This window comes from Copadichromis virginalis, linkage group LG20 (genome assembly GCF_057382275.1).
Source record: "Copadichromis virginalis isolate Kocher_CV1m ecotype Utaka linkage group LG20, C_Virginalis_male_GT1.1, whole genome shotgun sequence".
NCBI lineage: Eukaryota > Metazoa > Chordata > Actinopteri > Cichliformes > Cichlidae > Copadichromis > Copadichromis virginalis.
Window position 1 is genome coordinate 16,668,179 of NC_140637.1, and position 13,212 is coordinate 16,681,390.

A 13,212-nucleotide genomic window follows, 5' to 3' on the forward strand; every position below is an offset into this window, starting at 1 on the left:
GTCATTTTGCTATACTGATGTTTTTAAAAGTTATGTTTGACTTTGACTGTATTGTTTCTGTGATGCTTAGAACTCAAATTGCACTGCTGGAAATAGTTTATTTTGATGCACATGCTGTTTTTCTTTTGTTTTGTTTTTTTGCATATTTGCATTATTCGTTTTTTCCTCCTGTATATAAAAATTGGTGTATCTCAAAAATAAAACTATGAAGACACATAAATTTCCCATGGTTGGAAACTATTTTGTGTAACTTTTTTGTATTTACAGTTTTGAGGGATAAGCCTTTTAAATTTCTCTAACTAGAAATATATGTTTAAAAAAACAATTTTCAATTTTTTTGTAGTTTATTGCACTTTTTTGCAATTTATGTAGTTTCTATGGACTTAATGCATACATAGTATTAAAATTTGGGCTATAACGGTTGAATTGATATAATGTATAGTAACTTGAAATGCTCCCACAAATGGCGCTACAGCATGCAAAAATATAATAATAATAATAATAAAAATAATAATGTATTGCATTTACATAGCGCTTTTCGGGGCCCTCAAAGCGCTGTAAAATTCCACTATTCATTCACTCTCACATTCACACACTGGTGGAGGCAAGCTACAGTTGTAGCCACAACTGCCCTGGGGTAGGTACATATCGCGCCATCGGCCCCTCTGGCCATCACCAGTAGGCGGTAGGTGAAGTGTCTTGTCAACAACCGAGACTGTCCGATGTAAGCTTTTTATATCAGAGAGGTTTGCAGGAGGGAAAGTGATCATTCAAAATATGAATTTGACGGATTTTTGTTTAAAAAAAAAAAAGAAAAAGTCAAAATTGTTGCATGTAAATGAAGTCATCCTGAGCACTGTAAAATGTTTGTTGTTTGATACCAGGAAGCGGAGAATGTGCACGAATCCATGAAAATCTTGATTAAAACAGATTGAAACCATAATCCATGGATGTTCAGAGAATCATTTAAATTTAACAATTAATTTAGTTTGTTCTTTTCACCATCCACCTTTGAATCTGTTGCAATGCGTATACCATTTCTGGCATTATGCTATCGTTGCTACTGCATGTCTCATTCACTACTACAATATTTTTATTTCACTTACATTTGTTAGGCGGGGCTGTGTGCAGGCAGGAATAGGACCCAAGGTGCAGACTCCGGAGACAGACGTGAACTCAAAAAAGGCTTTAATTCTGAACGCAACATGACATAACTTGAAAAAACTCAAAATAAACTTACACTGGTGGACAGACAAAACACACAGCAAAATAAACGGTAGATCACGACACTGACACAGAGAAACACAGGGCTTAAATACACAGAGGGAGCAATCAGGGAATGAGTAACAGGAGGGAAACACAGCTGGGACAAATCAGAACTGACGAGACCAAAGAAGCGTAAACTGAACACACTGAGAAAAGACAGAGACCTTCAAAGTAAAACAGGAAACACATAACACAGACTGAACAAAGACACAGCCTCACATGTAGGCACTACAGAGGGAACAGAGACGTGGGACCAGGGCAGACACAAACACTGAGTGGACACGGGGATATAGGAACTAAGGATACACATAGACGCGAACTAGACAAGGGGATGCAGGTGATAGGGGAGACAGAGCAACTAAAGAAGACAGGGACATAAACCATGAGACAGAACTCAAAGAAACCAAAAAACTAGAAAATATGAATAATATCATACACTCAAAAACCCTGGGTCAACGACCCAGGCATCCTAACAGTACCCCCCCCCCCCCCTTAAGGGCTGGCTTCCAGACAGCCCAAACCAAAACCTCAAAATAAAAAAAAACAAAAACAACCCAACCAGGGTGGGCGGCGGGAGAAACAGGATGGAGGGCTCGAAACAAATGAAACACATTGAGCCAGAAACAAAAAGAAGTGCAAACACTGGAGCCCGGAAAGCAACAGAACAAAAAACAGGCTCATGACAGGCGCAGGCAGCCAGGAAAAACAGTTCACAAAAAGTTCAGGGGGCCGGCCCGGAGGCTGACAGCACAATAGTCCAAACCCGGGCAGTTCAGGGGGGCGGCCCGGAGGCTGACGGCCCAAGAGCCCAGAAAACAGTTCAGGAGGCCGGCCAGGCGGGAGGCACCGGTGGCGACGGAGCAGATCAGGAGGCCGGCCGGGCGGGAGACACCGACGGCGACCGAGCGGATCAGGAGGCCGGCCGGGCGGGAGGCACCGACGGCGACGTAGTTCAGGGGGCCGTCCATGACAGCAATGATGTCCAGTCATCGGCCGGAGAGGACGTGCAGGACGAGCAGGCCGGACGGGACGAGCAGGACGTGCAGGACGAGCAGGCCGGACGGGATGAGCAGGACGTGCAGGCCGGACAGGACGTGCAGGACGAGCAGGCCGGACAGGACGAGCAGGCCGGACAGGACGTGCAGGAACAGACAGCATGGAGACCTCTGGAGCAGACGAAGCTGAACACTCGGAGGCTGGACCAGGCGGAGCTGCAGAGGCCGAAGCCGGACCAGGCTGAGGCGAAGCAGGAACAGAGGCTGCTGCAGAGGCTGAGGCCGGACCAGGCGAAGCTGCAGACTCGGAGGCCGGACCAGGCGGAGCTGCAGACTCGGAGGCCGGACCAGGCGGAGCTGCAGACTCGGAGGCCGGACCAGGCGTAGCAGAGGCAGAAGCTGGACCAGGCGTTGCAGAGGCAGAAGCTGGACCAGGCGTAGCAGAGGCAGAAGGCTGAACAGGCTCCTCGGGCCCTCCAGCTGACGTGGCACGTGGCTGAACGGGCTCCTCGGGCCCTCCAGCTGACGAGACAGGTGGCTGAACGGGCTCCTCGGGCCCTCCAGCTGACGAGACAGGTGGCTGAACGGGCTCCTCGGGCCCTCCAGCTGACGAGACAGGTGGCTGAACGGGCTCCTCGGGCCCTCCAGCTGACGTGGCAGAAGGCTGAACGGGCTCCTCGGGCCCTCCAGCTGACGAGACAGGTGGCTGAACGGGCTCCTCGGGCCCTCCAGCGGAGACAGGTGGCTGAACGGGCTCCTCGGGCCCTCCAGCGGAGACAGGTGGCTGAACGGGCCCCTCGGAGCCTCCAGCGGAAACAGGTGGCCGAACGGGCCCCTCGGAGCCTCCAGCGGAGACAGGTGGCTGAACGGGCCCCCCCTCGGACCCTCCAGCGGAGACAGGAGGCTGAACGGGCCCCTCGGACCCTCCAGCGGAAACAGGTGGCCGAACGGGCCCCTCGGAGCCTCCAGCGGAGACAGGTGGCTGAACGGGCCCCCCCTCGGACCCTCCAGCGGAGACAGGAGGCTGAACGGGCCCCTCGGACCCTCCAGCGGAGACAGGAGGCTGAACGGGCCCCTCGGAGCCTCCAGCGGAAACAGGTGGCCGAACGGGCCCCTCGGAGCCTCCAGCGGAGACAGGTGGCTGAACGGGCCCCCCCTCGGACCCTCCAGCGGAGACAGGAGGCTGAACGGGCTCCTTGGGTCCTCCAGCGGAGACAGGTGGCTGAACGGGCTCCTCGGGCCCTCCAGCGGAGACAGGTGACTGAACGGGCTCCTCGGGCCCTCCAGCGGAGGCAGAAGGCTGAACGGGCTCCTCGGGCCCTCCAGCTGACGTGGCAGAAGGCTGAACGGGCTCCTCGGGCCCTCCAGCTGACGTGGCAGAAGGCTGAACGGGCTCCTTGGGCCCTCCAGCTGACGTGGCAGAAGGCTGAACGGATGACAGAGGAGAGGAGTGACGATGGCGTCGCTTCCTTCTAGATGAGGGAAGTGAAACTGGTGGAGATACGGAGACCTCCTCCTCATCCGACCACATGGCCGCCAGGAAAAAGGCAGGCGAACAAGGTCCTGGCTGGTGTGAGGAAGGAGAGGCAGTCTGAGGTAGCGACGAGGAAGGTGGTGAGTGTGTGTTGTCCTGGGGCGGCGGTGAAGAAGTGGAAGTGAAGGTAGAGAGAGCAAGCTCGCCAGCCCTGACTTGCTCCCTCCAGGCCGCTATGGAGCTGCCCAGCACTGTGTCCATAGAAAACTGAGTAAGCCGAGGGTTGCTCCGAATGATGGCATCCACAGCACTTAGCCCAACTGCCATGGTCCTCAAATCATTGGCCTGAGCAATGCGGTCAAGCAGGCGCACCAGCTGCTCCATCTCGCCGTTGAACTCAAAGGAAAAAGAGTCTGCAGGGTCCATGTTCTGGTCGCGATCTTCTGTTAGGTGGGGCTGTGTGCAGGCAGGAATAGGACCCAAGGTGCAGACTCCGGAGACAGACGTGAACTCAAAAAAGGCTTTAATTCTGAACGCAACATGACATAACTTGAAATAGTGATGGCCCGCTTGAAGCTGACGCTCCGGAGCTTGTGTCGAAAAAAACAACACACTGGTTCAGAAGCACTGTGTCGAGGCTTGCTTCGTTTGGCAAAAATCACGTGACCAGTGACGTCCGAAGCTTCATTACGCACGTAACTGCTTCAGTACCTGATTCAAACGGATATAAGGAAGTGAATCATCCATGGGATTCGTGGAGTGTGTTGATGGTGACAGAGAGCGAAGAGGTGATCATTCCACTGACAGATATGGAGCCAGCGAGGAAGAGAGGATGTTCTGGCGTGTGGAGATATTTTGAGTTGATTTTGCTCAATTCATTTTATCTGCTGAAGTGAAAAACTTGAAATGTCCAAAATCATGTTTTCATAATGGAAATGCCATTACAGCATACTTTAACTGATCAAGCACACACATCCATACATATGCAATAATACTAAGTGCAATAATCCTTTCTGTCATCGTTGTATTTTTACTCAGTTGTATATAGCATTCGTATTCTATTTTTATCTTATTGTATATTTTTATTCTATTTTATTCTACTGTATATAGTATATTATTTTATTCTATTCTGTACAGCTGTGTACTGTATTTATTCTTATTGTATTCTAATTTTTGCGTCATAACTTTTGCACTGTCCACTTCCTGCTGTGACAAAACAAATTTCCCACGTGTGGGACTAATAAAGGTTATCTTATCTTATCTTATCTTATATGACTTTAGGAACACTTCCATGTGAATTAAAGCTGATGAAGACTACAAAAATGTATTTGACACTATACGTACATTACATTGCTACAGTTTAGAAAATCATTTTGTTTATTGTTTTTAGGTGATAGTCTGCAGGACCCAGGAATACCTGCATATCTACCAGCTTGCAGTGTGGTTCCTGCACTCCACAGCCTCTTCTGTTCCATGCAAGTGGATTTTCTCCAGAGCAGGAGAAACTATTTCTAAGAAAGGAAAGAGACTCAGCCAGCGCACAGTAACACTAATCCTCTTTTTAACTGTAAATAACAAAAAGGCTACCTTACATAGATCATGTTCTTACTTTGCAAGTTCTTGATTAGGGGTGGGTTTTGATTATCGCTTTTCTGATTACAATCCATGCTAAATTGAATAAAGTGATATTGATTCATTAAAATCCCGTGTCGATTTGTAAATTAACGTTATTATGCCTGAAACGCCAGCATCTCAGGTTAAACCTCACAACATGTCGTCAAACACCATGCAGCTAAAACAGTAACTGGGAGCAGGTTTACGGATTCTGCATACAAACGTGAACACAGAGCGCGGACCCGACGCGTCAGAGTCAGATTTTGATGTGTCGGCGGGTCCGCGCTGTGTTTGCCTCTTTTTTTCCCGCTGGCTTCTGCAGCTGCAGGTTTCATAACTCTCTGTTTACATCTCTAATTAAGTCTCACATGTGTCAGCTTTCTTTTAATAGATACGAAATTATGGATATATACTGATACATGACCAGAATTGTAATATTTCTGACTGAGGCAAAACTTTCCAGATTCCAATCAAATTGAATCGGATCCTGTATCGAATCAAAATGATTCTACAAATCAGTAACGATGCAGCCGTACTCAGCCCCCTAAGCATTTTCCCTTTCCAGTTCACAATCAATCCCACCCCTAGGTCAAAAATATGTATAGGACAATTGGCCTAATCTAATATTTTATATGAACCTGTCCAGCTGTCCAGTGATTAAATGACAAATAGATGGAGGCAGGACTTCACAGCAGGGGCATACTCCATAATGTGCTGTGCGTTATCATATGTATAATGTATATATTGCTCACTTATTGTATTTACCAACATCAAGGAGTTATGAGCAAAGAAAGGCCACCATAGTGCATGTTTAAATAGGGAAAGTCTATTGATCAAAATGTATTACGCAAATATGCATTACATTTTTTTCAGCCCCCCAATCGAGAAGACAAAACCAATTACATGTTCAAAGCAACGGAACGGTGGCCCAATATCGGAGAGAACTCCACTCTTGAGTGAGCAGTGATGATTGAGCAGTCCGTTTTATTTTGCAGATTCAAGCTGCTCTTCAAAATATTCGCCACCAGATGTCACCGGAGAGGACTGTGTTGAAAAGCTTCGAGTAATGAACCATTTTTCAATACAAGCTTCAGTGCTTCGGAAAGCTTCATTTGGCCATCACTAACTTGAAAAAACTCAAAATAAACTTACACCAGTGGACAGCCAAAACACACAGCAAAATAAACAGTAGATCGCGACACGGACACAGAGAAACACAGGGCTTAAATACACAGAGGGAGCAATCAGGGAATGAGTAACAGGAGGGAAACACAGCTGGGACAAATCAGAACTGACGAGACCAAAGAAGCGTAACCTGAACACACTGAGAAAAGACAGAGACCTTCAAAGTAAAACAGGAAACACATAACACAGACTGAACAAAGACACAGCCTCACATGTAGGCACTACAGAGGGAACAGAGACGTGGGACCAGGGCAGACACAAACACTGAGTGGACACGGGGATATAGGAACTAAGGATACACATAGACGCGAACTAGACAAGGGGATGCAGGTGATAGGGGAGACAGAGCAACTAAAGAAGACAGAGACATAAACCATGAGACAGAACTCAAAGAAACCAAAAAACTAGAAAATATGAATAATATCATACACTCAAAAACCCTGGGTCAACGACCCAGGCATCCTAACAACATTTGCGTGGAAACCTTTGACTTGTTTAAAAAAAATAATCTTTAGTATATTACACAGGAAATCTGAATAATTTGGAACCAGCCATGTGGTCTCGCAACACAATCTTCATACCTTTAACCCCAATTTTTGTAAATAAGGAAATACCTTTACTGCAGAAAAAGTGTTGATGAAATTGAAGGAGAAAAACCTGCACTGCTAAGGCAAGAGGAGAAAGTGAATAACATTGTCTGAAGGAAGCCAGGAGACGTGCAGCTTTTTAAAACTCTCTCTTTAAGTTACCCTCTCACTAATTCGGCATAAGTGCCCTTCAGATATCAGCTCAGGATACTCAGTTCACGGCTCTCAGTTATCACACAATGACTCTCAAACCTTCCCAAATCATGTCTATTTATTCTGAATGTAACGGTTCCCTCTACCTGATGTTTCTGGTACTGCATGGAGATGTCATTTATCTGTTTGCCATCCGTTCTGTCCATATTTACCAACAAAGGAGTAGGGAACATTATTCTTCAACTTTTGTCACTCTTGTAGATTTAATGGTACATATTTAAGGGATTAACAGCTTGTAGCATGTGAAGGGTGTTAGATGTACACCATGATATCCTTGGGTATGTTTTTTTCTTTTTCTTATGAAGTCATGAAATCTAAGCCACAAGGTCCTGGTCTGGTTAGACAGAGTAATGGAAAACTCTATAATGCAACTCTATAAATAAAAAAAAACAAAAAACAAAAAACAAAGCATACACACTCAGTATTGCAAACTGTTTATTTGTAGTAAATGGAAAGTGTGCCATTCAGTGAGAGAGGGAGAAAGAGGGCTGGGTAGTTGGGGACGGTTGATGTCTTTGGTCCATACTCTGGTGGAGGGGACTTTGATAAATCAGTGGGAAAAGAGAAAAAGGCACTTGAGTTTACAGTTGTCTCAGAAAGGTTTTTGAGAAGATGGACAAAGGGTTTACTGAAAGAAATTAATGAACTTTATGTTTTAACCTCCATTAGGCCTAATATGAATATCACATACAAAATGCCCTATGTGAGCACAAATTATATACCTACATATATGTATATACAGTAAGGAAACAAATAAAGGATTGAAAAAAAAAAGAATGTGAATTGTTTGATTTATCCCAGTGGGAATTCTTTACAGGCAGAGGAAAAGAAGGAAAAAAAAACAGGCAGAAAAGTTGCACAGGACGATAGTTTCTTTGGCGATAACTTAATATCCCTACAGTTAGGAATGTAAAACAAAGGGTGGTTGAAGGAAGGCAGACAACTTTGCAGATGAGATAATTAATGAATTGTTTAGCATTTGTCCTGCAGCTTTAAATCACTTCATACCGCAGCCCGTCGATGATGAGCTGGCTCAGATTTTGGTACAACTTCAGTCTATACAGATCTTTGTGATGATATAACCCCCCTACCAGCTGTGCATGCACTTAAAAGGAAACATTTTGGGAAATGCGCTCGCCGTCTTATGGAGTGTCCAGCAAGTTTGGATGAGAAGAGCAATTGCCTATCTGAACAGGGTTAGCTTTGCATAGCATAGGCCAGTCTGGCTTTATCCAGCTGTAACACAATGCACCTAATCAGCACATCCGACGCCCATAAATCACATTAAATGTTTTGAAGATTTTTTTTTTTTAATTTACATGTGACTATTTTGCAGGGTCAGGCTGCGTGCCAGAGAACCATATTCAAAAGGGGTGAATTTGTTCCCGAATTAAAGATTTACAACATTTGTAAAAAACAATAACTTTAGATTCATAACTTTACTGCATTTAACGATTCTAGTTTGTTACTTTACACAGCTGCAATAGGATAGCTCACAAGCAGTGTGACAGATGCATCCAGTGACTCTGTTATTGCAGCTCTATGCAGCTGTGACTTCTGTTATTGAGGTGCTTAGCAGACAATTTAGTTACATTGGAAATGAATTTGTATCATATTTTACAGTTATTTGCTTTGAGTCAGTGACTCAGTTGTTTTTATCATATCTAAATGTAAGCTTTTTATATCAGAGAGGTTTGGGGGGGGGGGGGGGGAGTGATCATTCAAAATATGAATTTGAAGCTTTTTTTTTTTTTTAAAGAAAAAGACAAAATTGTTGCATGTAAATGAAGTCATCCTGAGCACTGTAAAATGTTTGTTGTTTGATACCAGGAAGTGGAGAATGTGCATGAATCCATGCAAATCTTGATTAAAACAGATTCCAACCACAATGAATTTAGTTTGTTTTTTTTCCGCCAGATTCTGTGAAATCTGTTGCACTGTTCATTTTCCAGCTGGATTTTTGTAGCTTTCTCAGAATTCAGATCAACGTAAAGTTTTTCAAAAGCTGTTATTTCTCTTCTATAAATGACACATTTAGCAAGTTTGAAAAAATTGTCCTCAATATTTCACCTCGACATCTTTAAAATGCTCTAACTGGTAAGGACTGTGCTTCAAGTGCAGCATTTACAGCCACCACCAAAAGTAGTAACTATACTTTAATAGACATGCTTCATTTAATAAAGCTTTAAGTCACATTTGAACGATTTTTTGATATAATGGTGCCCCCTGCTGGATGATCTGCACACTCTTACCGTTTCCACACAGTTGTTTCTAAACGTTTTTGACATTATTTTCATTGTTTTTCGGCTTGTTTTGTTTTGGGAACCATAAAATGAAATTGTTCGAGCTCCTTGTCTGGTCTTACCAACAACTCTACAAGTAAAACTAAACATACAGTTAGTAATGATCCAGTAGATATGTTAAAAAACTACACAACACAGTTATTTCAATGTTCCACGAAAGAATGTGTAAATCTACACAGAGTATAGTAATCCTGTTCAGCTGGATATGTGGAGGTCAGGGAAGAATGTGTTGTGTAGTCTCAATAATATTAAAGCAATAGTGTGATCACAATACTGATAACTGGGAGGCTTAAAAACGAGCTATTACAGTCTCAGAAATATTGTAATATCGATAATAATACTAAAATAAATCAGTACGAATATTTTTGTCAATATGTGGCGAGTAAGACAGTCAAGGCCTTTGAACCAGTTCAAGGCTCCGAAATCAACAGATTCTGTGAGAGAGAGGAAGCATTTCCGTGCCAGAGTATTGTTTAAACTTAAAAGTCAGTCAGAAGTCACCAAACACTCAGGACTCTTCAGAAGATCGTGAAGTAGACTTATAACACTACGAATGGCTGGTGTGAAGCTGATATCCAGGTCCAGATTTAGTATCAGTCCGCGCAACGCAAAAACCTCTTTTGGCTCACAAAGCTGCTTTCGTGGTTACCCGAAGAGGTGCAATGTTAGTTTTATGATGAATTTACCCGTGTGAGTGGAAATTTCTTTCGGTGATGTACAGTGCGCTAATTCATGTGATTCATATACAAAGATGTAAACATTTAATTTCAGCAATTCCCAGCCAAACGCAGCGCAAAGCAGCGGCGTACACACACAAGAGTGTAAGAAGTTTTATAAAAGATTCTCTCTGAAAACAGTGTGACAGTTCAGATAAATCAGAGGATGCTGCAGGAGAATCAACACGGTTTTCTATAAGGATGAGCTCGTCTGTTAGAAATGGTTGGGACTGACGCCAAATCACCAACTTAAGTTGCGCGTGTAGCAATGTACCTGCGCGAATGGATCTTGATTTTATTATTATTATTATTATTATTATTATTATTATTATTATTATTATTATTATTATTATTATTATTATTATTATAGCTTTTTCGATCTTTATTATTTATTTTATTTTAAATTACTACAATCTAAACAGACAGGACCGGTGGACAAGGAAGAGAAAGACGAGAGAAGTTGGGAAGAGGCTCCACAAAGGAGAATGGAAAGAAAATAGATGGAACAGAGAGAAAAGACACTAAAATTAACTGGATCACCTGCCAGGGGAAAAACATGCAAGAAGAGAACAACAAAGCAGGGAAACTACAGCAACAACCAACATAACCGTACATTACAGTGAATGCAAGACCGACAAGTTCAGCTCAGTTTTGCTGTTCCATAACTGATCAGAATTATTCCTGAAGAGCAGAAACAGAGAGACAGAGAGGGAGCGCAACCTTTCGATCATTATTATTTCGATACCTCTCTCATATTCAAAACATCAATGAAAGAATATCTGATTGGGACCTGATTGAAAAGCTGAGTAAAATGAGAAATGTATAAACAATTTGTTTCATTGTGCATATGGATGAAATATAATGTAGATAAATGGGATAAAGGTTGAACTGAATGTTAACATTCATCAGATCACAGCTCAGGTTGTGTCAAACCAGCAAGTAAAAACATTTTTGAGACACTAGAGGATGTTACCCTTCAGAGGTCCTAAATGTACTAAATGTAATTGATAAATATAAGTTATTAGCCAGTAAATTACTTGGCAATGTTCATGTAATACAAATATATGTATTATATTTTTCCTGGAGGGCAGTCATTTTTAAAAACAAGATGGCAGCTGCAGTGTAAGTCAGATAAAAGATCAGAGAAGACTTAAACAGTATTTAAATATTCAGGATTTTTCAACATTTAGAAAAATTGTGTTTGAAATTCAAACTAATCTGCTGCACACTTTCTCTAACTCTGCTGTCACAAGGACAGATACAGGAAGTCGCTCAAACCACATGAAACTAATCTTTATAGTATTTGTTTTATTTTACTCCAGGAGCAAAAGATGTTTTCCAAAAATGGGACAAACTGTTGTTTAATTTTATGGTTGGTGTGGTCCTGAGAGTCGTTGAGCTTGTCTTTGTTTTTTAGGGTCACAGGTTTCAAGCTGGTATCAAGGTGTGAATCATAAATGAGCCCCGCCTGGTCTCCAACGAGCCTGCCCCATAAAAGACTTTTTCTTTTGTTTCGGCCCAAATCATGTCTGTGGATCTTTTCTTTGTTAGTAACACTAAACATGTTAAAAGCTGAATTAAGGCTACACAGGGTTTATTTCCTCGCCCGATGAGTTAAATTCTTTGCTAAAAAAGTTAAAAAGCTTAAATTTTCATGTTCTATTGCTGTGACACAGGTGAGTGGGTCAAACATGAAACAGGAAGTTGACCCAGAAAAGCACAGGCTGAGGAAAATGACTTAAGTGTCTTTATTGTAAGATCATAAACTTGTTATAGCTAGTTTGTTGAATAAACCACTGATGGAAACAGGAACATGATGAAATCAATAAAAATGCTAATTTTTGTGTTTTTGAATGTTGGTTGTCATTTATTTTATTCACACAAATGCAGTTTGGATAAGTGCTGATGGTCCTTTGTTAATTAAAACCAAACAATCACCATTCCAAGATTAATCAATACCACGGAAACAGATAACAGACAATAGCTGAAACTATCTTTAATCAACAGTCAACTATCAGCTTCAATTGAACTGACTCAACCAATGAGGGCATCAAATTTGGATTATATGGTTTCAGCTAGGACTAAACCAAAAGTTGTATTTTTCATTAATTGGATGAGAAAATAAAACCTGTAAAGTTTAAAACTTTAATTTTATTTAATCAATGTTGAACTCTGAGATTAATCCAGTAAATTTTTATTTTAATTGTTACTGAAATGTTGAATTCACCACTGATGATAATCTTTTTCATCTATATGGATCCATTTCCACAACTTTTTGATCACCACTTCAGAACAACTACCTGGATACACAGGATCAAGACTGAACTCTGACATTAATCCAGTGAATTTTAACAACAGTCATGCTAAAGGACCACTTAATTGATTAAATCATGGTTAGTTTGTTACAATATGTGTAACATAACTGTCGTCCGACATGCAGCAGATTTGTTGGAGAAGCTCAGAAGAATCAAACTCAACATCTGGTGCATCTCGGACACCAAGGAATTTGGTGCTTTTGACGACATGTTGACGACGGCTGTTAATCAAGGTGTGGATTAAGCGTGCTAAACGAGGTCCTCCCAGTCTGATCAAACTCATTATCTTGGTGCAATTCAGAAACAATACGCTCAGGCAAAAACTGGGTCAACCCCCCTCTGACACCTTAATGTGGGCTTAATGATGATATGATGCCCACGTCTCCCAAAGAATTCACACCTGTATTCATGTAAACTCAGCCACACCCACCTTGATTCAGACCCTAAAACCTGTGAGCCTAACGTTGAATACAGGGACAGTCAACGACTCTTAGGACCGCCTTGAATCCCAGTGGAGGTTAAATACCCGGCTCTCTCCACTACT